This window comes from Rhinolophus hipposideros (genome assembly GCF_964194185.1).
Source record: "Rhinolophus hipposideros genome assembly, chromosome: 5".
Taxonomy (NCBI): Eukaryota; Metazoa; Chordata; class Mammalia; order Chiroptera; family Rhinolophidae; genus Rhinolophus; species Rhinolophus hipposideros.
In genome coordinates this window covers 71,196,206-71,223,772 of record NC_138051.1, presented here as the reverse complement: position 1 = coordinate 71,223,772, position 27,567 = coordinate 71,196,206, and positions in this window count along the sequence as shown.

The window sequence follows — 27,567 nt, the reverse complement described above, 5'->3', positions numbered from 1 at the left end:
ATTGGGGAAGGGGAACAGGACTTTATTGGGGAACAGTGTGTACTTCCAGGCCTTTTTTCCAAGTCAAGTTGTTGTCCTTTCAATCTTAGCTGTGGAGGGTGCCGTTCAGCTTCAAGTTGTTGTCCTTTCAGTCTTAGTTGTGGAGGGCGCAGCTCAGCTCCAGGTCCAGTTGCCGTTGCCAGTTGCAAGGAGCACAGCCCACCATCCCTTGTGGGAGTCAAACCGGCAACCTTGTGGTTGAGAAGACACTCTCCAACCAACTGAGCCACCGGGGAGGCAGCTCAGCTCAAGGTGCCATGTTCAATCTTAGTTGCAGGGGGCGGAGCCCACCATCCGTTGGAGCCTTCAGAGTTACAAGCATGGAGCTCTAACCGCCTGAGCCACTGGGCCAGCCCCCTAAACCCACCTTTAAGTTACTGAACTCTGATGGCTGGTGCTGGGCATTGCTAGGTTCTGATTGGCTGAATTTGAGGGTGGTCTGTCAACAATGAATAAAGATACAGTTAACTGCTTTTGTAGTGATCAAATGTGCTCTTGTTTCATATTTTATACAAAACATAATTTGTTCGGAGTAGACAGCTGACAATGTTAGGTCAATGGATTCCAAAGTTGGGATGCTCCAAAACACAATGTCTCCCCTAAACAACAGCTGGAAATGCATGCAAACTTCCACTGCATGTTTTGTGCAGACTGCACTTCTGTGAACAAAGAGGAAACCAGAGTGTGAGTGGAGCGTTGCCCATTGTCACATAGGCCAGGAGGGTGTTTGATAAAGTCTATCAAGGTCTGAGGTTTAGGTACAATTCTGCAAGGCTTTGAACCTCCAAGGAGTAGTCAGAGGAGGTGAATTTCCTTACAGAGGAGCCACACCTGGTTATACTCCACACCCGCACCCCAAGTCTAGTAGGGGAGGGAGAGTAGGAAGCATTTGTGGAAGGACTGGTTCAAAAGGTCATTTCCCACTTCTATGGAACTTTACTCTCACTTTCTCTCCCCTGTTCTGTTCTTCTCTCTCACAGTCTTAGCAGATGTTCAGCTAAGAGTCTCCTAAGGGCTCTTCTCACTTTTCACAGCCCCTCCCCCGCTCCTCACCCCTAACCCCCCTCACCTTCCCGCCCCCAGCACAGAGGGCTTTTCCCTTAAATGGCCTTTCTGTTTATGTTTTGTTTTGTTTTGTTTTGCTACAGTGTATTTCTGAGGTGTTTTTTCCTCCATGTGCTGCAGAATCACATCTGAGCTTTAATCAGTGACTTAAATTAAAATTCTAAGGCCAGAAATGGGAGACGGAAGTGCCAAAGGCAAAGTGGACTCCAAGGGCGCACGAGAAAAAATCCCTGTAGCCTTTCTCCTCCTCTACTGTGTCAACTGTGGTCCTTCTGGGCACATTCTGGTCAGAATTCTTAGTGAGCATGTGTGTTGGGGAGTGTTTTTTTTTTTTTTCCCCAGGAAAACTAGGTTGGTGGAGCAGGGTAACCTTGGAAAAACAGACAGAGTTGGACTGGGACAGAATCTTCCCTTGATCCACGTTTCACTGAGGATTGGACCTCAGCCGAAGAGAATGAAATTTATCTAAAAACCATTCTCTGACAGAAGTATTGGGTTAATAATGGGCTAATATGTTGCTTTTCTAGGTTTCATAGAATTTTAGAACCAAATTAAGAATAGTAAGAGCCACCATTTATTGAACATTTACTAGGTGCCAGATTTTAAAATCCTTATACCAAAACACTGGGGTAGATATTACTATGAAATTGAGGCTCCCCCATATGCCACCGCTAGTAAGGGTGAAGCTAGGATAAAAAAGATAATTTTGCTTATCTAATCTAAAGCTATTTGGTTGTTTTTATATTTCGATGGAAGTAATATAATTGTAAGGCCAATTAGATCATTTCAGGAGGCAAGCATTGGAATTTTAATTTAATACAGTTCTCTTAAAGGTTAAAAACAAGGTCTAACAGATTATATTCTGGCCAGTTCCTCCTGGGGACCACTGGAAAAGGCAGCTCTGGTGGCCGAGGTGCTGACATTTAGGGCACTGAGTTTGAAGGGCAGGGTCCGCTGACATTCTCTAGGTGCCCAGCAGGTGGCAGTGTTTCCTACACCAGCGGAGCCCATCAGGGTCTGCACTCAGAGCCCCGGAGATCAGGGGACAAATTTGTGCTGGCAGAAACACCATACCATCTGCTTGTGTCATACTTTTTTATTTTTAAACGTGTGTTTTTCTACATTTTATTTTTGAAACACTTGAGTAAAAAATAAGCAAGGTAGGCTTTTGTGAAAATCGTAGAAATAAAGGAGGCACCTCCCTTCTCACGTCACCAGTTGCCCTTGGCTGCCCAAGCCCTTCACTGTGATGCTCCTCAGGGATCTGTCCTTCCAGAAACACCCATGGAAAAAGTATTTCCTCGACTTCACCCATCTGTCCCTCCACCCCATCACCTACTTGCCAAGTTACGGCCCCCTTTAAAGCCAGTTCTGTGAAACTGGTGAGCCAGCTCAGCCATTCAGCTGTCATTTTCAGCGGCGATTCTCCTGGGAGAACCAAACACATTTCCTGGAGGAGACTGTGGGGAAGGCTGGATGAGAAAAGCCCTGGTCCTCAAAGGAGTAACTAGAGGTGGCGGCTGTTTGCTGTGGGGAAGACATGTCAGGACTGAGAGCCTTTGCCAGTTTTGTGCTGGCATGTCCAACAGGCGGCAACTGCAAGTTCAACCACAAGTAACAGTGAGAATTGTCTTCCCTCCCACTCACAGCCTTCATATAAATATTTCTCTCTACCATCTGTCAAACAACCTGAAGTCTCAGTATTGGAGATACACTTCTTTGATATTTAAAATGGACACGTGTTCAAGAGCTTCCTAGTAAAATGTAAATGCAGAGGGAGGGATCTCAAACTGGGGTATAAATATTATGGAAGTGAAGAGGTGTTGCGTCAGGGGCATTAGTGATGTGACAGTGTAGAGAAACATGGTTAGAAACGCAGGTAATTTTCCTTATGACAATGTTAAACATTTCTATATGCAAACACTGAATTAATTATAAAGTTAATTAGAGAGCTAAACAGTTCTAGAAATTTTGTTTTAAAATAACAGGCTACTGAAGGGGACCAGAGTTCTGCCACCCTAACGCTGACTTTTGCGATATTGACTGTAAACTGGTTATTAAGAAACAAGACTCAGAAAGAACCTTTGACCCTCTCCCTTTTCCTGTCTAAGAGATTCAGGTAGAAAAAACTGCGCGGGAAAGAAATCTTGACATGTACATCTTAACCTAATCTAAATTGAGTATGGTAGATGGAAGGGCATCAAGCATGGGCCTGTCAGCTAGACACCCCCCGAGTCTCATGATTTCTGGATTGCCTAGCAAGAATTTCCCTGCCGTGTCTGTGTGTGTGTGTGTGTGTGTGTGTGTGTGTGTGTGTGTGTTCCCTCTTCCTCAACTACCTGTAAATTGCCCATTCTCACTTCTAAAACCTAAGGCCCTACTGCCCCCTTTTCTCCTTTGTCCAAAATGTCGTATATACCCAATGTTGCCTCACTGTCTTTGGAATTTTCATGCTTTGCGAATTTCTCATGCGCATGTATTAAAATTTGATTTTCTCCTATTATTTTGTCTTTGTTAATTTGATTATTAGCTCAGCTAGAAAAACTTAAAAGGTGGGAGAAAAAAAATATATTTTTTAGCCCCCCCCACTACTTTAAATAATACCTGAGAGTTTTGGTTGGTGGGGCAGACATCAGACAGTCAGGAGATGCTAGGATATTTGGGGGGAAACATTTAATAAGTCTAGCCTTTCTCTACATCAGCTAACTTTTATCAGCATTGTTAAATGCCTACTGTGTGCCATGTGGTGTACTAGACACTTTGTATATATCATTTGTTTAGTATTGGGCCATTTTACGAATCGAAAACTGAAGCTTCGCAAAGTTAACTTGCCCAAGGTCACCAAACTTAGAAGCACTAGGCAGGATTCAAACCAGAGTTCAAGCCGAATTCAGAATTTCCTGTCTTCTACTTGACTACACTGCAGTTATGCTGGGGTAAACCAACATCACAAACTGTGGGGAAGCAACCAGCTACTGGAAATCTCCACGAGTCCCCTTAATAGTTGCCCAGGTCTTGACTGAAATGCAAGGACAGCCTTCCTATAATCTATTCCCGAGTTCCTGGGTTCTCAAATGTGCCCATGTGAGAAATGCTAGATTTAGGAGTTTCTATTTCTGTCCCATAATCAGGACTGGCATTCTGACTTGGGGACTTCCATGCAATTCAACATACTATTCAAAAGGGGGATTTGGTCAGCCTCTGGGACAGAGGGTCATCAACGGCTAAGCCCTGTGTCAGACTCCTCATCCTTTTTTACTCCGAGCACATAGAACTTGGCATTTCTCATCTTATTTCCCAATCACCTGCTGGCGGCTCCACCCCTGGCATATATACACAGGTCTGGTGCCCACAAGCTTCTCTTGCTGACAGGCACCCTAGCTGCCCTGTAGCCCCAGCGAGGGGAAGGGACAACATTAACCCTTCGGTCTTCGAGTGATAACAAAGGAAATGTGTACCACTAAGAAGCAGATGGTTTTGCTTTCAGACCTTGGCGATCAGGACCAGCCCATGGCACGGTTCCCATGTAATGGGGATGATGCTTTTGAGTATATATTAAAGTGGTGGTGTGTCTTTCTTTCCACCTAAATCATGATGCTGTGTGGCTCTCCACCCATTTAATCAACAGGTTTCCATGTTTCACTTCCCCACAGTTTGTGATGTTGGTTTACCCTAGCATAACTGCAGTGTGGTCAAGTAGAAGACGGGAAGTCTTCTTCGGCTTGAGTTCTGGTTTGAATTCTGGCTAGTGCTTCCATGAATGGTGACTTTGGGCAAGTTAACTTTGCGAGGTTTTGGTTTCCTATCCATAAAATGGCCCAATACTAGGGGAAGAAAAGACGCCAATGAGAACAATCAGATCATTTCCATGCTTTGGCTGCCAAATTATTTTTTTTTTCCTTTGCAAGACAACAGCAGTGAAGAGTGGCCTCCAAAGAGGGGTGTGCCCAAGACAACACACAGGGGTACAGGGAGAAAATATTAGCACTTCTAGTTTCATTAGCATCTTATCTTTTAAAGGTCTATTTTTTTTTCCAAGTCAAGTTGTTGTCCTTTCAGCCTTAGTTGTGGAGGATGCAGCTCAGCTCCAGGTCCAGCTGCCGCTAGTTGCAGGGGGCGCAGCCCACCATCCCTTGCGGGAGTTGAACCGGCAATGTTGTGGTTGAGAGGATGCGCTCCAACCAACTGAGCTATCCAGGAGCTCAGGGGCAGCTCAGCTCAAGGTGCCGTATTCAATCTTAGTTGCAGGGGACGGAGCCCACCATCCCTTGCGGGACTCGAGGAATTGAACTGGCAACCTTGTGGTGAGAGCCCACTGGCCCATGTGAGAATCTAACCGGCAGCCTTCAGAGTTAGGAGCATGGAGCTCCAACCACCTGAAACACTGGGCCGGCCCTAAAGGTCTATTTTTGGATTTATGTTTTATAAAGCATGTATATAGGTACAGTATTAAATTGATATAATTCTAAGACATATACATGATGTACAAAAAAATTCAAATATTTTACTGCTAGGGACGCATGATTAAAAAATTGAGACCATTGATTTTGGAAGCTAGACTGTGTTTTAGGAGAAAATTTCCCCCCTCTAAATTCCAAAAGCTCCATTTAACTATCAAAAATATTGTTTAGAGTTCTCTTTGTTAACTTTTCCTCATCTAGAGAAAAATTAGATAGCACCCCCAGCATTAGAAAGTGGCAAGAGAGGAGAAGAGAGGGAAATAGTGGGTGGGGGGGGAACCATTTCACTCCCCACTTGAGCTTGAAAACCCTGTTGGCTAAATCTAGGAGACTCCCAGAGCCATATAGTTATCCCTTCTTTCCTCAGGCACCTTAGGGAACGTCCACATCCAACATGGGTCACCCAGGCTGAAGATGGTGTAGCGATAGGTGGGCTACAGTCTCCCAGAGGCCTGAACCCTGCACTGGGAGGGTTCCCAAGGGTCCCAGTCCTCCAAGGGGGTTGAGTAAGTACTCTGAACCAGTAGATTACACAACGTTGAGAGAGAATGAGAAACCACAAAATGTGAGCACCAAATGATCAGAGGAACTACTAATACAGGAGCCAAGAGAGCAGGTGAAACTAGCTAAACCTGAGTAAGCACTTGGCAGGTGCTGGATGTTCAGAAACCAGACCAAACCAGCCACTCTCCAGTGAAAACCAAGGGGGACATGGAGGACTGCTCTCCGATCCTCCACCCTCACAAGGACACGTGCATATCCCCTTCCACTCAGATGCTGCTACAACCAAAATACTATTTATTGTGAGTTGAATTGTGTCCCCCTAGAATTCATGTTGAATTCCTAACCCCTTAATAACATTTTTGCACTGAATTTCGATGTGGGGAGAGAGGTTTTTCACATACCACCAAGCAATTCTCTGACACCAGTTGAGTATCCTACAATTTAACTCAATTCTGACTACCCACCCAGAGATAGCATCAGGTTCCACAGGTTAAGGTCTCAGTCAGTCCTCCAAAACTGCTTCCCCCCACTTCAGATGCCCATTGCAAACCCAGGTTATCACCTGTGCTTCGGACTCATTGCTATAGATTGGTGGGTCCAATGCCTCCTCCTAGGATTCTATTAATTTGCTAGAGCAGCTCATAGAACCCAGAGAAACATTTTACATTTTACTTCACCAGTTTATTATAAAAAAGTATAACTCAGAACAACTTTCTTTTTTTTTTTTTTTCTTTTTTTTTTTTTTTAAAGATTTTATTGGGGAAGGGGAACAGGGCTTTATTGGGGAACAGTGTGTACCTCCAGGACTTTTTTCCAAGTCAAGTTGTTGTCCTTTCAATCTTAGTTGTGGAGGGTACCATTCAGCTTCAAGTTGTTGTCCTTTCAGTCTTAGTTGTGGAGGGCGCAGCTGAGCTCCAGGTCCAGTTGCCGTTTCTAGTTGCAGGGGGCACAGCCCACCATCCCTTGCGGGAGTTGAACCGGCAGCCTTGTGGTTGAGAGCCCACTGGCCCATGTGGGAATCGAACCGGCAGCCTTCGGAGTTAGGAGCACGGAGCTCTAACCGCCTGAGCCACCGGGCTGGCCCCAGAACAACTTTCAACAGATAGAAGAGCTGCATAGGCCAAGGTATGAGGAAAGGGCACAGAGCTTCCATAACCTCTCTGCCCCCGAATATCACCAACCAGGAAGCTCTCTAAACCCTGTCTTTTGGGTTTTCATAGAGGCTTCATTGCATAGCTGGAATTGATTAAATCATTGGCCTTTGGCGATTGATTCAACCTCCCATGACCTCTCCTTTCCCCAGGGATGGGGGTTTGGGGGTGGGACTGAAAGTTCCAACCCTCTTATCACAAGATTGGCTCCACTGGCAACCAGGCTTCATCCTTAGGTGGGGTCCAAAAGCCACCTCATTAAAATGAAAGACACCTTTATGGCTGTCATCACTTACGAAATTCTGAAGGTTTTAGGAGCTCTGTGCCAGAAACAAGGCAAAGACCAAATATGTATTTCTTTTTCTTTTTTTTTTCCTTTTTTTTTTTTAAGTATGTTTTTCCAGGACCCATCAGCTCTGAGTCAAGTAGTTGTTTCAATCTGGTTGTGGAGGGCACAGCTCACAGTGGCCCATATGGGGATCGAACCGGCAACCTTGTTGTTAAGAGCACCACCCTCAAACCAACTGAGCTAATCAGCCGCCCCAATATTTCTTAAATATAAATCATAATATCACACCTCTAGTAACTCAGAATGTGATCTTATTTGGAAATAGGTTGCTGCAGGTATAATTAGTTAAGATGAGGTCATAGAGAACAAGGTGAGTCCTTAGTCCATATGACTTGTATCCTTATAAAAAGGGGAAATTTGGAGACAGCTGCACACAGGGAGAATGCCATGTGAAGAGACACAGGGAGAAGATGGCCTTCTAATGGCAAAGGGGAAAGGCCTGGAACAGACTGTTCCCTCATTCTTCAAAAGCAACCAAACCTGTTGATACCTTGATTTTGGACTTCCAGCCTCCAGAACAGTGAGACGATAAATTTCTGTTGTTTCAGCCACCCAATCTGTGGTACTTGGTTACAGCAGCGTTTGCGAACTAATATACCTTCTTTGCTAGAGACTCAAGGTACATGGGGAGAAATCTGAAGGACTAGATCTTTATTCAAGAGGGGCTGAGAAAACCTGGAAGTGACTGTTCTAAACTAAAAGAAGAAGAGTTCTCTTGAGTTACCTTTCATAGACAAACGGTAATCCTCTGCCCCAACAAGAGGAGAGGCCTTAGAGGAAGGTAAGAATAGTCATAAAGAACATTGCCCTTTTGTTGCACCTCTGAGTGTACAGAATAAGGTTTTGGCCCCGCTCTACTCAAATGTCTCAGAGACTCTGGCCTATCCTGGCCTGCTCTCTCTGTGTGACCAGAGGCCACCCTCCTGGATATTTTACAGTTTTGCCGGTCACTTATGATATTAAGGTCTTATACGTCGTAGATCCTAGCCTCCTCAGTGCATACTTGAGTCCACGTAGTAGGATCCTAAGTCGTACGAGGCGCAATGGCACACTAGAGCTGGTTTATACAAGCTCACAAGAGCTGGCTTTTGAATTTTCAAGAATTGTGAGCCAGTCGTGAAACATAGCCATTATTAAAAACTAAATAATAAAAACTTGTGATCAAATCAGTTACATATATTTTCAAAGTAATAAATATTCAGAAATCATCATTTCTTTTTAAAAAAATCATCACTTCTTAATTATTTTACTATTATCTGTGCTTTTGAGGTTATTTATATCTATTACTGTGTTTCTCAGAAAATAAGACCGAGCCAATCAGCTTTAATGTGTCTTTTGGAGCAAAAATTAATATAAGACCCTGTATTATATTATATTACATGATATAATATGATATGATATTATGATTATGATTATATTATACCCAGTCTTATGTTATAGTAAAATAAGACTAGGTCTCATATTAATTTTTGCTCTAAAAGACGCATTAGAGCTGATGGTCCAGCTAGATCTTATTTTTGGGGAAATAAGGTATGACTGTATGGTAGAAATACATTATAGTTAATTGGTACTGTGCATCTCTTCCCAATTCCATGTTCAGTGAAGTCATGTTGGTAGCCTGAAATTGACTATGGTGGGAGTACTAACACGAGGGAAATTGGCAGAGGCTACACATCACTGGCCCCATTCCCACCTGAAAGAGAACCAGTTGTTAAGCATTCACCAACTGACCATTATGTGCTGACATGGGTCTTGGGCTCTTTGTTCTAATAAAGTAGTATGTAGCTCAACTGAAAAAGCTTGAGAAACATATCAGGTGTGCCCAAGTCTGATTTGAGGTTTAAACCATCAAGGAACAATGAAAACAAATCTTTCCACAGTGCCACAGAGGAAAGAGATACCCAATAAGGGTAACACCAGTGAGACTACCCATGTGTTCTCAGATTCAGGACACTAAACAATTAGCTACTAACCTCCATACCTGTGTTCTCTTTTGTCACTATTGGATAACAGTGCTGAACAGGTGACCTTTGAGCTGGCTCCTTCCTAACAATCCCTATTATGGTAAAATACCTTGGACTAGCTCTTCTAATCCTGCTTCCCTGCAGCAAGAGAATGAGGGAACTCAAATGAGCCCTGGGCCTGATCATAGCCCTACAATCCACTCTGTAAACACTCCTCCTCCACTAGCTAATATGATATTTCAACTAGCCACAGTGCTGAGTCTTTGGAGGGACTGTTCCCTTTGCATAGTAACAGGTATAAAAATAGCAGGTGACTCCACTTCAGTGACAGGTGCCAGGCAAAAGTGTTTCTGGGACCACAGCAATCATAGCCGGGCTTGGGGGCTGACCTGGGCTTGTACCCAGCTCTACCACTTACCATCTATGTGGCCTTAGGCAAGCGATGCTCTTTCCATCTTCTCACCTGTAAAGTAGGGAAACAAGAGAGATTGTCAAAAGTTGAATGAGTAAGACATAGAGCCTTAAGTATATATTTTTCAATGTTACAATGTTAACCAATGCAATAGAGGGGAAAATAGTAATGGGAGGGGGTGTCATAGGGATGATGACATGTTCTAAATCTTTGCTAGGAGAGGAGAACAACAGAAGTCAAGCATATTATTTAGAGATAAGGGGGTAGCTCCAAGAGCAATAAAAACAGAACAGGTAAAAGTAGTTACCTCAAGCTGAGGGGAGACGCAATTGTTACTTTTCACTGCCGTATTTTTCAAATTTTTTACTTTTTAATCCTGTTCATTGTATTACCTTGGTTCAATGTTTAAAGAAGAAAATAACTGTGTATTATATTCCCTAGATCTATAACCTCTTGAAAAGTGAGTTAATTTCATTTGTTCTTTTCTCTGGAGTTGATTTTACATGCCTTGCTGTGGGGACATAGGAAATTGTTTATTTTTATAACTCCTGGTTTTCTGTAAGTTTCTGTAGCTGCTTCAAGTCTGTTCTGTATGTCTTTTGATTAATAATATGTTGGCAAATCATTCTAAATAAGCCTTTTTTTCCTTGCCAAAATATATAAAGAAATAGCAACGAATGATTCGGAATGCTTGCATCTCTGAAGCCCTATGCTGGGCAAGCAGTCCCCGCGGCCGAGCAACACGGTGCTCTGGCTCCGCTGAGCCTGATTCCGGCTCAGAATCTGCCTGCTTCCCACTTGGTCCTCTCCAGCAAACCCACCTCTTACCCCCACCCCACTTCCAAGCCAAATTGGAAATCTTGGACCCATTAACCTCAATTTCACAGGCCTGTAATGAGTCTATGGATAGGCTTCAGCGAGCCCACAAACCCCTAGAATTACATTGGTAACCGTCTGTTTTTCTGGGAACAGTTTTCAGACAGTCTTCAGATTTTCAAAATCTCCAGGATCATAGAACAGAAAAGGTTCAGCTGTGTGTAGCTCTCCTAGAGTCCTGACAAAGCAAACTTCCTGGGGTGGTTTTTACACCCTCGGAAACAGTGAAGACTGATTCTCTTCCCCTTATTATACTTCTAACAAAGAGTGGTGCCTAAGAGCTCCAACTCTGGACCAGACTGCCGAGGTATGGAGCCCACCTCCACCATTTCTCAGCTGTGCAGCCTAGGCAAATTACTTAATCTCTCTATGCCCCTGTTTTTCCAATTATATAATGGGGCAAATAATAGCACCTATTTCATTGGCTTGTTGTGAGGGTTAAACAAGTTAATACAGGTAATGTGCTTAGAACAGAACCTGGCACAAGACAGTGTTAGGTGGTCTTTGGCCCCCTCTTTCATGCAGACTGACAACTCACAAGTTGTCCCCCCTAATTGAACTGTGTATCTTCTGTGTGCTTGGGGATGTAGTTGGATTACATCCTGGGGGGTCAGTGCAGCACCTTGGAGGGCCCTAAATGCACAGACAACACTGCGGAGATGCCATGGAGAAGAGCAGGACCTTCCAGTGGATATGTGTGATGTGCTGAGAGGCAGGGGGTGATCATGGCAGCCCCCAGTGGAGCCCTCAGTGGCCTCCAGGGGCCCCTTTAGCTGCTGGGCCTCGAAGGACTTACCTATCATTCTTATCATCATCCCATCTAATGCAGCCCTACTCTCTGCCCACTGGGCCACCATGCACTCATCCTGGAAGACTTGGCCCAAGCCCCTCCTCCCATGTGAAACACCCTGCTCTTCCTTTGGGACCCCCCTGGGCCCTGTGTTACTATATGCCCCATGCTGACCAATCTTCATGCTTTAGCTCATTTAATCCTCCCAACAGCCCCTAAAGTAAATGGAAACAATTATTATCCTCCAATTATAGATAGGGAAATATAAACTGAGAGAAATTTTTGAAACACTCTCTCTAAGGCCAGGACCCATGCTTTTATCCACTTCTCTAGACTTCCTCTCAGATTCAGCCCAACTCGAGTTGCATTTTTTTGGTCTTGAGTTTGTTAAGTCTCCTGTGACCCTCCTGAAGACAGAGATCGTGTCTTATTCATTTCTGTATCTTACACATCTGTCACCGTGCCTGTCACACAGTAGGTGCTCAATACATTGATGGATGAATCATGAATTCAGGCTCTGCAAAATTTTTGCCCTGGCTTTCCCCAGATTGCAACTTTTAAAAAAGCTTCCAACCTTGACCAGGTAATTTTTAAATGCTTAAATAATTAACCCAAAAAATATTTATTTAGTACCTACTATGTGACAAGCACCCAGGATACAGCAGCAAACAAAACAGCAGAACTTCCTGCCCTCGGGGAGCTTTTCATTGATAAAACCTTTGTGGGAACCTCTTTCTGGTAGTGCCTTTCCAATGCCTTTTGCTGGAAGATGGTCGTGAAGAGCACAGACACGCCCTCTTACCCAGTTGCAGTCCCGATGAATGAGTACATGGATATCAATTAAAAGCTACTCCCACACTCGAACCGAAATACGCCTAGTTCCCAGTCAGGCGGACCGCCCCAAGGCCCATCGCAGGCACACAGCCCTCCTGGCACCCTCCTCTGGGTTCACACTTACTTTTACGCAGTGTGGAGCACCTTTATTTTCTTCCCTCTCCCTTTCACCTAAATAACCCTTCCTTGATTTTTAAGATTCAGTTCAAATTGCTGCTCTTGTAGGTCATTTCCCCCGAACTCTCTAGTTCACAGTGACCTCAAGCAGCTCTGAGTTTGTAGAACTGTCACTGTATCTGCAACAAGTTCAATCATGTGTTGCCTTCTGTCTTCCTTTGGGTTGAGGACCAGACCTGTTCATTACTGGCCATGTGTGTCTGCGTGGAGAGTATGAGTGCATAGTCTACAAGGGAAACTCCCTGGGAGCAGACAGTATGCCTCTACCTCTGGGAACCTCCCTGGCACCCTGGGTATGTAGTAGGTATATGCTTCCTTGCTGACTGCTGGCTGACTAAAGACAGAAACTTGCTCCCTCATTTGATTTCACTCCTGATAAGAGAGGGAGGGAGCTGGAACTTTGGGGAGGGGCCCATACCTTTTCTATTCTTTGCCGAGTGTGCTGTTTCAGCAAAAACGGAGACTGAATAGAAAGGAGTGAAAATTACAGGGAACGTTGTGCTTTTCTAGGCTGTGTTCCAAAGCGATGATAAAACATACCAGTACACTTCCATTCCTAGCTCAGAAACCACAACAGTCGGAAGCAAGTGTGGGCAGTAATTAGAGGCCAAAGTGAGGGAACAGAGTCACACATCAGGCCCTGGAAAACTTCATCAAAGAAATCAATGCAGAGAATAAAGGCTCCCTGGGTTTGTTTGGGAAGAAAGGACGGGTGGGGGACTATGTCTTGGCTCCTACAAGTACAAGAGATCTGGCACTGGCTTGGACCATAGTAAACCCAGTAATTATGTGTTGTGGACAGGGCCAGCCTGGTTTCTCAGTGCCACTTCCATTTCCCCTGGTGGGTGGCACAGTGACGCCAAGTTTTCTCAGCTGTCTTCTCAGCGTGGATTAGACTAAGGCCAAAGAGCCTGGTCTGGACACACAAAGTGAGCCGCTATGAAGATGGTTTGAGCAAGATGGGAAGGTTTCAACCAGAACGGCTAGTTCTGAGCAGAAGCCAAGCCATGGATCATGTTCAGGTAGTGAAACCAATCTGGTTGAAAGTGGGTGTTCTGGAGGAAGAGGCACTGAAGGCAGGAAGAGGGTGAGAAAGGATCTCCTCCAGTCTGGACCAGAGGATGGTTTGGCTGACTTTGCTATCTCTCCTAAGGGAACATCTGGGGAGTTCTGAGTGTCCCTCCAAAAAAGAAGTCCTTTCCGGTGTTATATACCCCATAGAGCAGGGGTGTCAAAACTTTTTTCAAAGTTTTTATATATATATATATTTTACCAAGGGCCATATGCGGTAAAATACACAAACAGTCGGGCCACTCACTCGAGGTGAATACGTATTGCCTTACCTCGTTTATTTAAGTAAACTAAATATATTTTTGGAGTTTGCTGCGGGCCAATTAACAATGGATTATGGACCGCATTGGGGCTGCAGTTTTTGACACCTCTGCCATAGAGCAATAGTCCAACATGTCTGGAGCCCTAACCCTCTCTAGAAAAAACTGAATATACAAAATTAGGAAGCAGAAAACAATCTTTTTCTTTTAGGCACCCTGGTCTCCTCTGCCAAACAAATATATATATGTTCTACAGAATATATGTATATTCTACAGAGCGTTCTGAAGAATGCATTGCTAGACACACCCTCTCTGGATCCAGGGAGAAATTTCCTAAATGCCTAAAAACACTGAGAAGCTCTGAGCTGGACTGTGGGGCAGCCCTTACAGCAAATGCCACAAAGCCCCTGACTGGTGAGCACCTGGGGAAAACACAGGGTATAAACCACCGCTCTCAAGAGGGCAACGAAGGAAAAAGAAAAACTCGTTTCCTTTTTTCATCCAGAGGTTATAGTTACAGGAGTGTACACTCAAGTAATTACTTCCTAGGCAGTCTCAAGATGTACCACTTAGGGCTGGCTCGGTGGCTCAGGCGATTGGAGCTCTGTGCTCCTAACTCCAAAGGCTGCCGGTTCGATTCCCACATGGGCTAGTGTCCTCTCAACCACAAGGATGCTAGTTCAATTCTTCGAGTCCCACAAGGGATGGTGGGCAGCGCTCCCTGCAACTAGAAACGGCAACTGGACCTGGAGCTGAGCTGCGCCCTCCACAACTAAGACTGAAAGGACAACAACTTGAGTTGGAAAAACGGCCTGGAAGTACACACTGTTCCCCAATAAAGTCCTGTTCTCCTTCCCCAATAAAATCTTAAAAAAAAAAAAAAAGAAGCACCACTTAGAAAATGTGTTTCAACGTTGCTTGGCTTTCCCTATGCCCAGGCATTTTATTAGGTGCTTTGTGCACATTAGCCCTAATATTTAATATTTACAGTGATTCCATGAGATTGTTAGTATTATTACCGCATTTTTTTAGACAAGGAAATAGAGGCTCAGAGAGGTTAGGTAACTTGCTTAAGGTCACACAACTCATACGTGTGACCTGAGCCTCCCTGACCAGCACCATATTATAGGGACCCACATAGCGCAGCAGTTCCCAGTCCCTTCCTTCTCTGTCATACCAAGCATCTCTTGGAAATATGACCCAGTAATACTACCTCTGCTTTGTTCATTATATCCACACTTACACCTATAGCTGGTCACACTGGTGCTTTTGAAAGTATAGACACCAGGATGGAAAAACATATGTGATTTTCCTGGGGCACCCAGGTGAGGGAGCAGCATTGTGTGGAGCAATGGGCACTGGCTGGAGATTAGAAGGTCTGAGTCCCAGCTTGATCTGCCATCAACAACCTAATGACCATGGGTAAGTCATTTAACCTCTTTGGGTCTCTGTTTGTTTCTCTGTGCAGGCACTGGCATGCCTCCCGCATCCATTTCCCCATTTGATGCTAAGACCTCCCTAGGGGTCTTTGTGGGAACTAAGTCACACCATGTACTTTGATATGAAGCCTTTAGAGCCATTCAGCTGCCAGAGTAGACGGCTTGGATGGAATCTCAGCTCTGTCACTTGCTGGTTGTGGGACCCTAAGTAATTTATTTAACTTGCTGTATCTCAATTTCTTCTCTGCAGAATGGATCTACCTCATGGGGTTACTGTAAAGTTTAGATAGATAATGCCTGGGAAAGAGTAAGCAGTACATAATTTTCATGATTATTAGTAATAACATGTAATCTATGCATTCCCATACCTCAGTTGGTTTTTCCTGTTGTCTAAGCCCTCTTCTGGCTGTCTCACCCACGATGACGGCGTGGATTTCACGAAGGCCTCTGGCTTTCTTCAGAAGTTTGCAACAGGGCAAATGGCTGATTCTGTTATTTGAAGGTGTTTAAACCCAGAGCCAGTAAGACAGCTGACTCCTGCTCATTAAAGAGAGAGCCTCCCACCCCTTGGTTCACATGAAGAAGTTCAAACCTGTAGAGAATTTTTATAAAACTTTATTTGAGCCAAACAGGGGATATGCCTGGAAGCAAGATCTCAACAGATAGATAAAAATGTTTCCTAGAATGGCAGTTTGCAGCTTTTTAAAATGCATTTGGAAATAAGGAGGGCCTAAGGAAGATTACATGAAAGTGGGAGAATGAAAAGCAGGGATTGGATTATAGGGTAGTTAGCAAGATTGCAGCTCTCTGGAGGGTGGTTTCACTTGAGAGGTCTTTCAAAGGTGTGTTAACCTACATGCACAGAAAAAATGGACAGGGCTTGCTTAAGGCAAAGATAAGCCTTTTACTAAAGAAGTTATAAGTCTGGGGTGTGACTACCCACCATGACCTGCCTAATTAGGAATTTATGATCTGATCACCCTGTGAGGTTACTGTCCATAGAAGCCCTTTTTCATCCACACTGTACAGTGACTGCATCATGGGCAAGACACTCTCTCAGAAATACTCAACACTAGTATGGTGTCTGGAGTGAAATTCCACTGTGTATGTGTTGACTTTGTGATCTGGAACCGGGGTACAGCCAGAGCTGCAGGGAAAGGGGGAGAGAGGAGGGTGCTCTATGGATGTTACCCATCTGCTCTTCATGTTAGAGACTGGTAAGAGTACAATGTTCTTGCTCCTATATTTTAATAAAATTGCTCCAAAGGCACATTCCCTTATAACCTGCAGACAAACCACAGTAATTCAGACCAGAGGGACTTTGTAACATGTCAGCATTTTTAGACTATTTCATTCAATTCAAAATATTTTCTAATTTCCCTGTGATCCCTTCTTTGACCCATGGGATATTTAGAAGTGTGTTGTTTAATTTCCAAATATTAAGGGGTTTTCCAGATATCTTTCTTTTATTGATATTGATTTCTAGTTTAATTCCATGGTGTTTAGAAAACAAACTTTGATTGCAATTCTTTTAAATTTGCTAAGGTTTGTTTTATGGTCCATATTATAGTGGGGCATATTTCGTGTGCCCTTGAAAAGAATGGGTATCTACTCTTGGGTGGAAAGTCCTATAAATGTCAATTAGGTAAAGTTGGTTAATAGTGCTATTCAGGTTTTCCCTGTTCCTATTGTTTTTCTGTCTGTTTTGTCTACTTGTTTGATCTTGATACTGTGAGATGAGTGTTGAAATCTCTAACCGCAATATGAATTTCTCTATTTCTTCTTTCATTTCCATCTGTTTTTATATTAGATATTTTGAAGCTCTGTTATTGGGTACATAGATATTTAGAATTGTTATGTTTTATTGATAAAATTATTATTTTATTATTATGTAATATACCTCTTTATCCCTGGAAATATTCCTTATTTTTGAAGACTACTCTGCCATTCTTTTGATTACTATCAGCATGATTTGTCCTTCTCCATCTTTTTACTTTCAATCTATTTGTGTCTTTATATTTAAAGTTTTTTTTTATAGGCAGTATATAGTTGGGTCTAGCTTTTTTGTTCAATCTGATAATCTCTGCCTTTTACTACAGGCCGTTTAGACTATTTAAATTTAATGTCATTATTGATATGTTGAATTTAAATCTACCATCTTGCTAGTTGTTTTCCATTTGTCACATCTTTTCTTTGTTTCTTTTTTCCCTTTTCCTGTCTTCTTTTGAATTAATTTAATATTTTTTTATTATTCCATTTTACCTCCCCTTAAACTTTTTTCATTGCCAGTGTTCTCATACATACTGAAATATTTTAACATACTGATTCATTGTCAACTAGAGGTCCTTTTTGTTTTAACTGAAAGAACATGGATTTAGGAGTCAACCAAACCTGCATTTGAAACCAGGCTCTGCTACTAACTGGCTGTGTGGCCTTTGTCAACTTAATCTCTACAGGATTCAATTTCCCCATTTGTAAAATTGGAATGATCATGACTACTTTTCAAAGAACAATGAGAATCAAATGAAAAAATTACTTACAGTATGTAGCATAGGTCCAGAACATAATAACTGCTTAGTCAATATTACTTGCTTTCATTTTATTTGTTTTCTACACAGCTCTGTTTCTAAACGAGATTTGAGCACTATCAAGGAAGCAAATACCTGGCCTAGTTACCACCACTTTATATCTTCTTTCCTGAGTTTAGAGCTGACATTGCTAAAAATCATAGTGCTGTTTTAAATAAACTCAGATGAACTCTGTCTTTTCCTACCTTTCCTCTTTCCCTTCACATCAACCCTACTTAAAGTCTTCTTAATATATTTATTATTTTAGTTGAGTTAAATCCCTCCCTCCTCTAACAAGTTTTTACCATGTTCGTTTATTTCTCAAACCCTTCTCTAAGGTTATTGCAAAGGAATCCGTCAGTTTGTTCAGCTCTGATGATCCCAAATGCTGAATCAATGAGGTTTTTATTTGGCATCTGTGAAACCAGACACCAAAGAAGAGAAGGTGGTGAAAGCAGAGTTGTTGGCCAGAGGTCAGGGGCTGAGCCACAGGGCCGGCTCATCAGGTCCCCTTTTAGAGCCTGACACAAGCATGTGATGAGGGCGTGGTGTCTCGTGATGGGCACCAACTATTCCTCCTGGGGCCTGTGGTGTCACTTCGCTACAAATGGACAAAGGACAATCTGTCATTTGCTTTGAAAAAAAGCCTTGACCTCGTACCATAGCAAAGCATTGAACACTTCTTGTTCAGCTGTCTCGCCCCAGCCCAGCCCTGAAAATAAAGACTTCCTGTTCCTGGTGCTGGGGCCATTGGCCATGTGCAGAGTTGGTGCCCAGGAACATACATGCAGCTTTGTCCCCTGGGGATCCTGAGCCTGCTGGGCAGGGCAGTGGCTTGGTCAGTGGCGCCAACGCTGCCCTCTTTGTAGCCTCAGGAGGGGCTGATTTATAATGGAATGCTGCTGCTTATTATTTAGGAAAACGTCAGTGAGAGAACAATCCTGCTGCCTAAAGAGAGAGTAAAAGAGATCCCTTAACCACCACTGGACCTGAATCTGTAGGAACACAGATTCCTGTTCTCGTTTCTTAGCGTTTCTCCTTATTGTTCATTCCTGTTGTGGAAAACTTCAGAACAACATTCAGGGGGTGGAAGTTCTTGAGTTTTCCCACATTACCTGTAGAGTGTTTTAGGCTTTCACCAATTTGGAACATAGACATAATCTGAGATGAGTGACTATTTCTCACGTACTTCTGTGATTTGGGCGGATACTACCAGAATCCTTAGAAACAGGGTTGGAGGGAAGAGTTCTTTCTACTCCATTTATCACAGATAGGACATCTTGCTCTGGCATTTATTGTTTTACTATTTAGAAAATGGTCTCGGTCCAAGTGTTTAAGAATGGTTTAAAATAAACGGATAGATGAATACACACACAACCCCCAGGACTCTTACTGAGTTGTCAGTGGTGCTTTTGAAATCTTTCTTTAAGGCGGAGGTGCAGTTTAAACCATGGCCTCTGAGTTCTTGTTGCCTCAGATACTCCTTCATGTTCATGTTCATCGAGTGATGTCATAGCTCTATGCCAATACTACTTAGGCAAAACAATAATGGTAACAGTAACAAAAAGTCCCTCAAACATTATTGGAGCACCTATTTTAAGCTACCTGCTTTTATATGCAATCTCTCATTTCATCTTTACAAGGAAGGAGCCTCTGAGCTGGGCATATTAAGCCCTTGTCCAGAAAATTTGAGTGCCAATGAACAGCCTTCCCATAGTAATGCTGCTATAAGTGGCAGAACTGAAATTGGAAGCCAGGCCTAGAACCTGATTCTAAATACAGTGCTTGTTCAATGCTTCCTGATACGTACAGAGATGTATTACTTCCCTAAGACCACAATTATAAAATAGGGAATTTGTCTGTTGGGAAGATGGAGTCCCTATAACTTATATGAATATCTTTCCAATACAGAGGGCAGGAGAGGAACTGGAAGAGACCACTTAGTCTATTCCCACAATTGCTTACGATGGATACCAAGGCGGAATAGGGCTCCAGCAGAGCCAGGAAGCGTTGCTTAATGCTATCAGCCCCAGGAATCAATGGCCCCTCTCCCTCAGTGTGCCTCCTTTTCCCTGCACCGCCATGCTCCTCATTCCGCCATACTGAGTGCCAGTCGCTGGACCTTGCAGAAGCTATCACAAGATTTATAATTTTGTGATATAGGAATGTGACAGAATGAGGCAGTTTTGAAATTATGACTAAAATATTGTGTAAGATGTTTAGCATTGACATCATGTGTTGTTGACAGAGTTGACTCGAATTGAAATTACAAATTTAACCATAAGTTTGAGGGTCTCTTAAATGACTAGGAATAGACTCAAAGATCCCCTCCAAGAGATCATTCTAGAAATTTGACCATCCTTAGTGATCAGCCAACAATCACACACTTCTTGGGATTTTGCATACATCATCTCATACCATCCTCCCCACAACCTTATGAGGCAGACCGTATTGACCTCCCACTTTTTATATGGGGAAACTGAGTCAGCTTGAGGGTAAGTAACCCTCCCAAGGCTTCACAGGGAGTAAGTGGCGGAGCTGGGATCTAAACCCAGGCAATCTGGCCTGAGTCCATGCTCTATACTCCAGGCACTATACACTCATTTACCCAGTACACTAATCTGCACGCCAAACACATTCTTAGATCTAGCTTCATTTGAATTATGACATATTTACCTCTTGATGTCCAGTTGTGTCCTCTGTGGAAGAGAAAAAAACATATTTAGCACTTTCTTTATAATCACATCCATGAATATTTGAAGACAGTTTTTAAGTTGTTTTTGAGTTTTCTTTCTGCAGTTTAAATAATTCCAATTAGTTTAAAATTTCTTCCAGACATCCCCCTGCCCCACCATCTCATAAGTAACCCATATATTCAGGGCACACTTTATTTTTTTAGATAGAGTTCCCAAATTATGAAGGCCCAATCCGGATAACGGTGTTCTCCATGGAAGGTCTGACCAAGACCATATGTGGGAAAAGTATTCAGGAGTGTTGCTTATGTTTTCCTCATTAACATTCCAGGATCTGGCTCCTTTGTTTTCCTGATAGTTTCTCTCTTGCTGACTAATTTTGTACTGTGATCCAGTTGCTAACTTTGAAAACCTCATAACATTTTTTCCCCCACTATAATTCTTATGAGTCATTTCTCATCTTGTATTTGTGGTATGGACCCTTTTTAACAAATTTGTCAAAGCCACTCTACAAGGGTCATATTGAGTTTAGTTCGCACTGTTTGAGCTGTTAGCAACTCCACCTAATTTGGTATCATCCACCAAACACACAAGATCAACTCTATCATGTGGGTCACTAAGAAAAGTATTTATATAAACCTCTTTTCCTGTAAATATAGTTTGCTGGCTTTCAGATAGCTGGGGAGTGGTGAACCGAGTTCACATTTTAATCCTTTCCAAGAACTGCAGTGGATTATCCAAGCTTTATGCCGACTTATGAAGAAACAATCAAGATTCACTTCCAAATCTGAAGAAATACTGATGTTTGGCTACTGCTCGGTTCCTGGAGGGCAACCAAAATTGAATTTATTCTAAATATAGGAGGGACAGCAATGTTCTTTGGAAGCAAAAGCTTGGCCTGGATATCTAAAACTTACTGAGAGGGCTCTGCCCCTCGTCTTGCTGCTAGACTGGCATTCCTCTGTTATTTGCTAAACAGAGAAAAATTACAATCTGGTAGCAAGCCAGGGCAACTACAAACTGAAGTATTGGGAATCCTTCAACATAGATTTTTATATTGTTTATTTTATATTTGGTATCCTAGAAAGGAGAAGACAGGACTTTTTGTAAAAAAGGTAGTGTCTTGGCTTTTTGTTTGCTTTTATATTTGTAGGGTAAACAGACGCATTGCTTATGTGATAAATTCCAGATCTGGCCAATGATCAGAACCACTTGGAGAGTTTGGAAAATTTATATGGTCAACCCCTCCCTAGACTTCCTGCATCTCCATCTTGTAGGTGGTGTTGACACATGGGGGGCAGGGCATCGCTATTTCTTTAAACCTCCCCACATTTGGTAAATCATTTATGGTTAAATCCATGTAATGGACCACCAAGCAGCCTTTTGAAAGAGGAGGTAAATCAACGTGTGCTGATATGGAAAGATCTCACATTAGCCACACAGAATGTATAGTAAGTTCTCATTTGAGATGAAGTTGTCATGAATATATAGATATATATACTTACATGGCTTCACCTACGTATGTATATTGTATACATTTAGATGCATCACCAGAGACACCTGTCAGTTAGAAAGAATGCCACCCTTAGTACCAGAGCAAGGTGATAGGTTATAGGGGAGGGGCGTCCAAAGGGAGGGACCAGAGAGACCGAGGTCTCAGGAGCTAGGAGCAGGGTCTATTCACCAAACGACATGAAGCATTTCAACATTTTCACAACCGGGTGAGGCTTAGTCCTGCATTTGCATGCATCCAACAATTCTGGAAGATTTCCTATGAACCTGACATTAGTGGCCTATCAATCAACACTGACTGACTTAAGTAGAAGGAGAATCTACTTAGAGCACATTGGGTAGAATCACCAGGAAAGCTTGGGAAATAGACAAGAATAAAGAGAAAATGGATAATTAGCCATAACCATAGGCAAGGCCACACTGCTGAACCAGTCCAGGGAGACCCCGGCTGCCATTACCCCTGGTCATTGGAGGCTGCTGCTGGCACCATTGCCACGTGCAGATTTTGGAATAGCATTTAGCGCATTGTCTTGTGACTATTTAGACATTTATCCGCCCCTCCCACTGGACTGTGCGTCCCCTGAGCACAGAAATAGCATCTTATTAATCTCCCAATTTCCAGCCCCAACCCTGGCACTGAGTGAGCAGAATACTGAATGAAATACATGAGCAAATAAAATTTAATTGCTAGATATTACACTACTATAGGCAGAGAGTGTGAGAGTTGTATTTACCTGTACGTGTCACATTAGAACCTCAACAATGAACAGATTCACATACTTTCTCATCGTCCATTCCTCCATTGCTGGTTTACAGATGTGGCTTCAACAAAAACATATGGCTTGAGTTCATGGTGGATTCATTCTGTCTCTTTCTCTGAACCGAGTGTTCTCTTTAGCAGCGATGTGTATAAAAACACGGTTTCATGAAGTTATTATCTTAATTTCAAATGTGACATCCAGATGAAGTGGGTCCAGGCATCTGTGCTTCCATCTCTAGTAGGACTTCTGTTTTAACCACCCACACACGTGAACGAATTCCCAACCCCATCTCCGAGACTTTCCTAAGCAAGCAACTTGAAACTAAACAGGATTCTGGAGAGAAGAAGCAAAAATAAACTATATCCTTAGAATGGCAGTGGTTTTCATAAGAGCCACATAAAAGCCAGGCATTGAGAACATATATCAGAATTCAGGCTCCTCTGATTTGCAAGCAAATGATGTAACTTTTCCAAGTTTCCTTCACTTTTTTCCCCAGGACACTAGAAGAGTTAGAAACTGGGAAACTGTGAAGACGAAGGATACTAGCAGGGTAATAACAATCATGGTACAAAGAAAGTAGATGGTCTTTGTTTATTTAGGATGGCATACTATCCACTCACAGCAAAAGACCTAATATAATTCACTATAAAAGGTATAAACTCAGAGAAATGAAAACTTATGTTCACACAAAAACCTGTGCATGAATGTTTGTAGCAGCTTATTTGAAACAGCCCCAAAGCTGGAAACAACCCAGATCGCCTTCAAAGGACGAATTAAACAAACTGTGTTAACATCGACATTATGGAATACTACTCAGCAACAAAAAGGAACAAGGTAATGAAACATGAAACAATTTGGATGGATTTCCAGAAAATCATTTTGAGTGAAAAAAGCTAATCCCCAAAAGTTGCATACTGCATAATTCCATGTATATAACATTCTTGAAATGACCAAATTTTAGAAATGAACAGATTTGTGGTTGCCAGCGGATCAGGACAGGGCAGGGACAAGAGAGAAGTATGTGGCTATAAAAGTGCAACATGAGGGATTCTTGTGGCAGTGGAATGTTCTGTATCTTGGCTGGATCAATATCAATATCCTGGTTGTGAAATTGTACTATCGTTTTGCAAGATGTTGCCACTGGGAGAAACTGGGTAAAGGGTTCACAAGATCCCTCTGGGTTATTCCTTACCACTGTGGGTGAATCTGCCATTATTTCAAAATAAGAAGTTTAATTTAAAAAAGAAACAAACAAAAGAAAAGGTATACATACAAACCTGTAAAAATAGAAAAATAAATATCTGAGAGACCAAAGCCCCAAATTCTTGTGATTAAGCAGGAAATGTATTTCTGTGCTTCCCTGCAGCAGAAGATAAAGAGGAGGCCATGACAGGTCATATATTCTTGTTCTGCGATGAAAGTAATTACAGTAAATTTTAAGGAGAGACAGTATTTCCCCTGGCAGTCAATGCTAAAAGAGAAATGAACTTCATCTTAAAATACAACCTACAGGGCATAGAATAAGTTCTACAGAGGCAAAGCAGGCTCAGAACTCAAGAGCTGTTAATTTTAATGCTTGATGATCCATGACTTGGTTAAGGGTTCTAGGGCAAAAATGATACAACTTTTGCAGTTGTACTTACACATACGTAGAGTAGATGACAACCCAAAAAGTGTGGCTTCAGGGAAACCAAAAAGACACTTCAAAGCACAGCTATGTCTTTCCTATGTGGTGTTTGAAAGTCCACCGTCAGGAACGCACTTACGTGGGCTAAAACTTCTTCTATTGAAAATTCAGAGACTGGGCCTCGCTCACATAATGCACACAGTGGGGCCTCTGAGCAGCTAAGGGACTCAGCAGAACATCTAAGAGAACATAGAAGAACTATGATACTCAGGAGACAGTGTCACACCCTCTGTTTTCCCATTAAGGGCACCCTCCCAACCTATGCTTCTGGTCCCAGCCCTAAAGCTCTCAGCTATCCCCACTCTCCCTACACTCCCTACCTGCTCACCCCATCCCTGCCCTACTAGATATCTTTATCAGTATATAAACTCTATTCTATTATCTCCTATCTCTAAAAAGCCCCAAACAACCCAACAATAAAACTCTACTCACCCTTGACCTTATGTCACCCCTTAGCTACTGCACCATTTCTTCCTCCCCTTCACAGAAAATTTTTCATTGCCCATAGTCTTGGCATTTCGTTTTCTCACCTGTCTTTCTCTACTCAGCCCTTCCAAGGGCGCTCCACACCCTGAGTATAGTTGATGGACTTCCATGTTCCCAAATCTGATGGTCATGTTTCTTGCAGTTCTCCCTGCAGCATTTCTACCCAGCTGCCCACTCCCTACTTCATGTCACACTTATTTCTCTTGTCTTCCATGACGTCTCATTCTCCTGGTTTTCTCTTACCTCACTGGCTGGTGGCACATCCTGAAGCTGAGTTGTTGGAGCACGTAAGAGATTTGCTGCATTTTGCTTGCTCTTCGTCTGCCCCTTCTAACATGTAGAGTACACTATAGCTGATCCTTTGTCTTCTCGCACTTTACTCTCTCCTTAGGTAATCTTATCCAGTCCCATGGCCACTTACTTCCCCAGCTGTATTTCCACCTGTCATCTCTCCCCAGAACTCCAAATCTATATATCCAGAGGCTGACTGCATCTCTACTTGGATGACTAATTGTCATCTCAAACTTAACAATCCAAAACAGAACTCGAGATTTTCTCCTTCAGCTTGTTCCTCATTTACTCACTCTCCCCTATGGAAATACTGAACACCCAGTTGTGCAGGCCAAAAAGTTTAGTTATCTTTGCTTTCTCTTTTCTCATCCCCAACATCCAATCCATCAGCAAATCCTGTCAACTCTGCCTTATCCAGAATCCATCCCTACTCAAGCCATCTTCCCTCTCCTGGGCCACCTCTGCTGTCTCCAACTGATCTCCCAGCCCCATCCTCATCCCCACCCCCAGCCCATTTTCCACACAGTAGCCAGAGTAATCCTTTTAAACATCAATTGGGTTTTTTCACTTTTTGCCTAAAACTCTCCGTCTGATTCCCTCCCAATTAGATAAAATCCCAACATTTTGTCACAATTTACAAAGCACACACCACCTGGTTCCTGCTAACTGCCTCTCATTCCACCCGCTGCCTGGAGGGGCTCCAGCCGTGTGGAAGGGCACGGGCCATGTGTGCCTCCTCACAGGGGTATTCTCAGGGCCCAGTGCAGCAGAGGCACAAGAAATACTTGTGGATCAATAAACCAATGGTTTAGCAAGACAAACTTACAATTCTAGACCGATACCAACAACTCTGTACCTCAGGGTCATGACTTGCAGGAACTATAACCGCCATTCTTCCTGGTTTGCTGTGAGAACTAATGGAAAAAACTTTCTAGTTCTAAAACCACCCAATTGTTCTTTAATGGGTACAGGTTACAGTGTAAGTGTCAGGATGACATGTAGGGCCCCTCCTCGCTTTATTCTTTGTGCACAATGACACGGACTCTTGAGTCCTCAAGCAAACGCTCCTTTTGTGCCTTGCAGCTCTGCATGCATGTATGATTATCAGTGCGGGTTAAAGGGTGTGTGTGAAGGAGAAAGGGTGAGTGTGGGGAGGGAGACAATTATTCTCAAGCTAAGTGTGTTTGGCTAGGAACCAGCATATTATCCATAGTCAGTGAGCTCAGAGAAGGCACACAAAAGAACACACTCCCCTGAAGCCGGAGTTGTGCTGTAAATGTACTGCTGGACCCACCTGAGGCCTGACTGCCCTGCTGCTGGCACAGTCTAAAGTTGATTCCAGGTGTCTAAGTACGCAGTGGATTTCCTGCGTTTTGTTTAACATTCTCACGCATCTTTGGTTTGTGCGTACTGCAAAGTAAAAGGATGGAGGAAGCGGGTGTAATACTCACCAGTCAACCTGCAACCACATCGGGTAGTTTATGGAGAGTTGATACATACGCATTTTTTCTCATCTTCCTTTCCCTCATTATGTTCCTGAGCTTTGTCCTGACTCCATAGTTCACCTCTGAAGGCAGGACTCCACCTTATACTTCTTGAGTCCATCATAGACCTAGCAAGGCACTACGCATGGAATAGGCTATTAATAAATGACTGATGGCTGCTTGTAAATTCAAGATGATACATTATTTATTTTATCGCTATCACAATCATCCTCAAAAGCATTTTGAAATGTCTATCTGGTAACAGAACTGGATGAAATGACATAGTTCTATCCCTCAAGAAGTCTTAAATCAATAATGGACACCGTTATAGATCGACATTAAAGAGCCAGATAGTCGAACCAGCTTTAGTGAATACACAGAATACACAGATATGTTCAAAAGGTAGTATGTTACTGACAAATTGCCTTCCAGGAGGCTCACAGCAGAGTGCACCCCCCCATCAGTGTATGAGAATGCCTGTTTCCCAACCTACTTACCAACATTAGATATTATCATTTCCTAATGAAATGATAATATCATTTCATTAATGGATCTTTGGAATTGTATAGGTGAAAATGGAATCATAATTTATACTTCCCACTAGTAGTGAGAAATGAATACCTCTACATATTGGCCATTTATTTGTGTTTCTCCTTTTGTGGCTAATGACCCATTCATTTCTTTTGTCATTGATG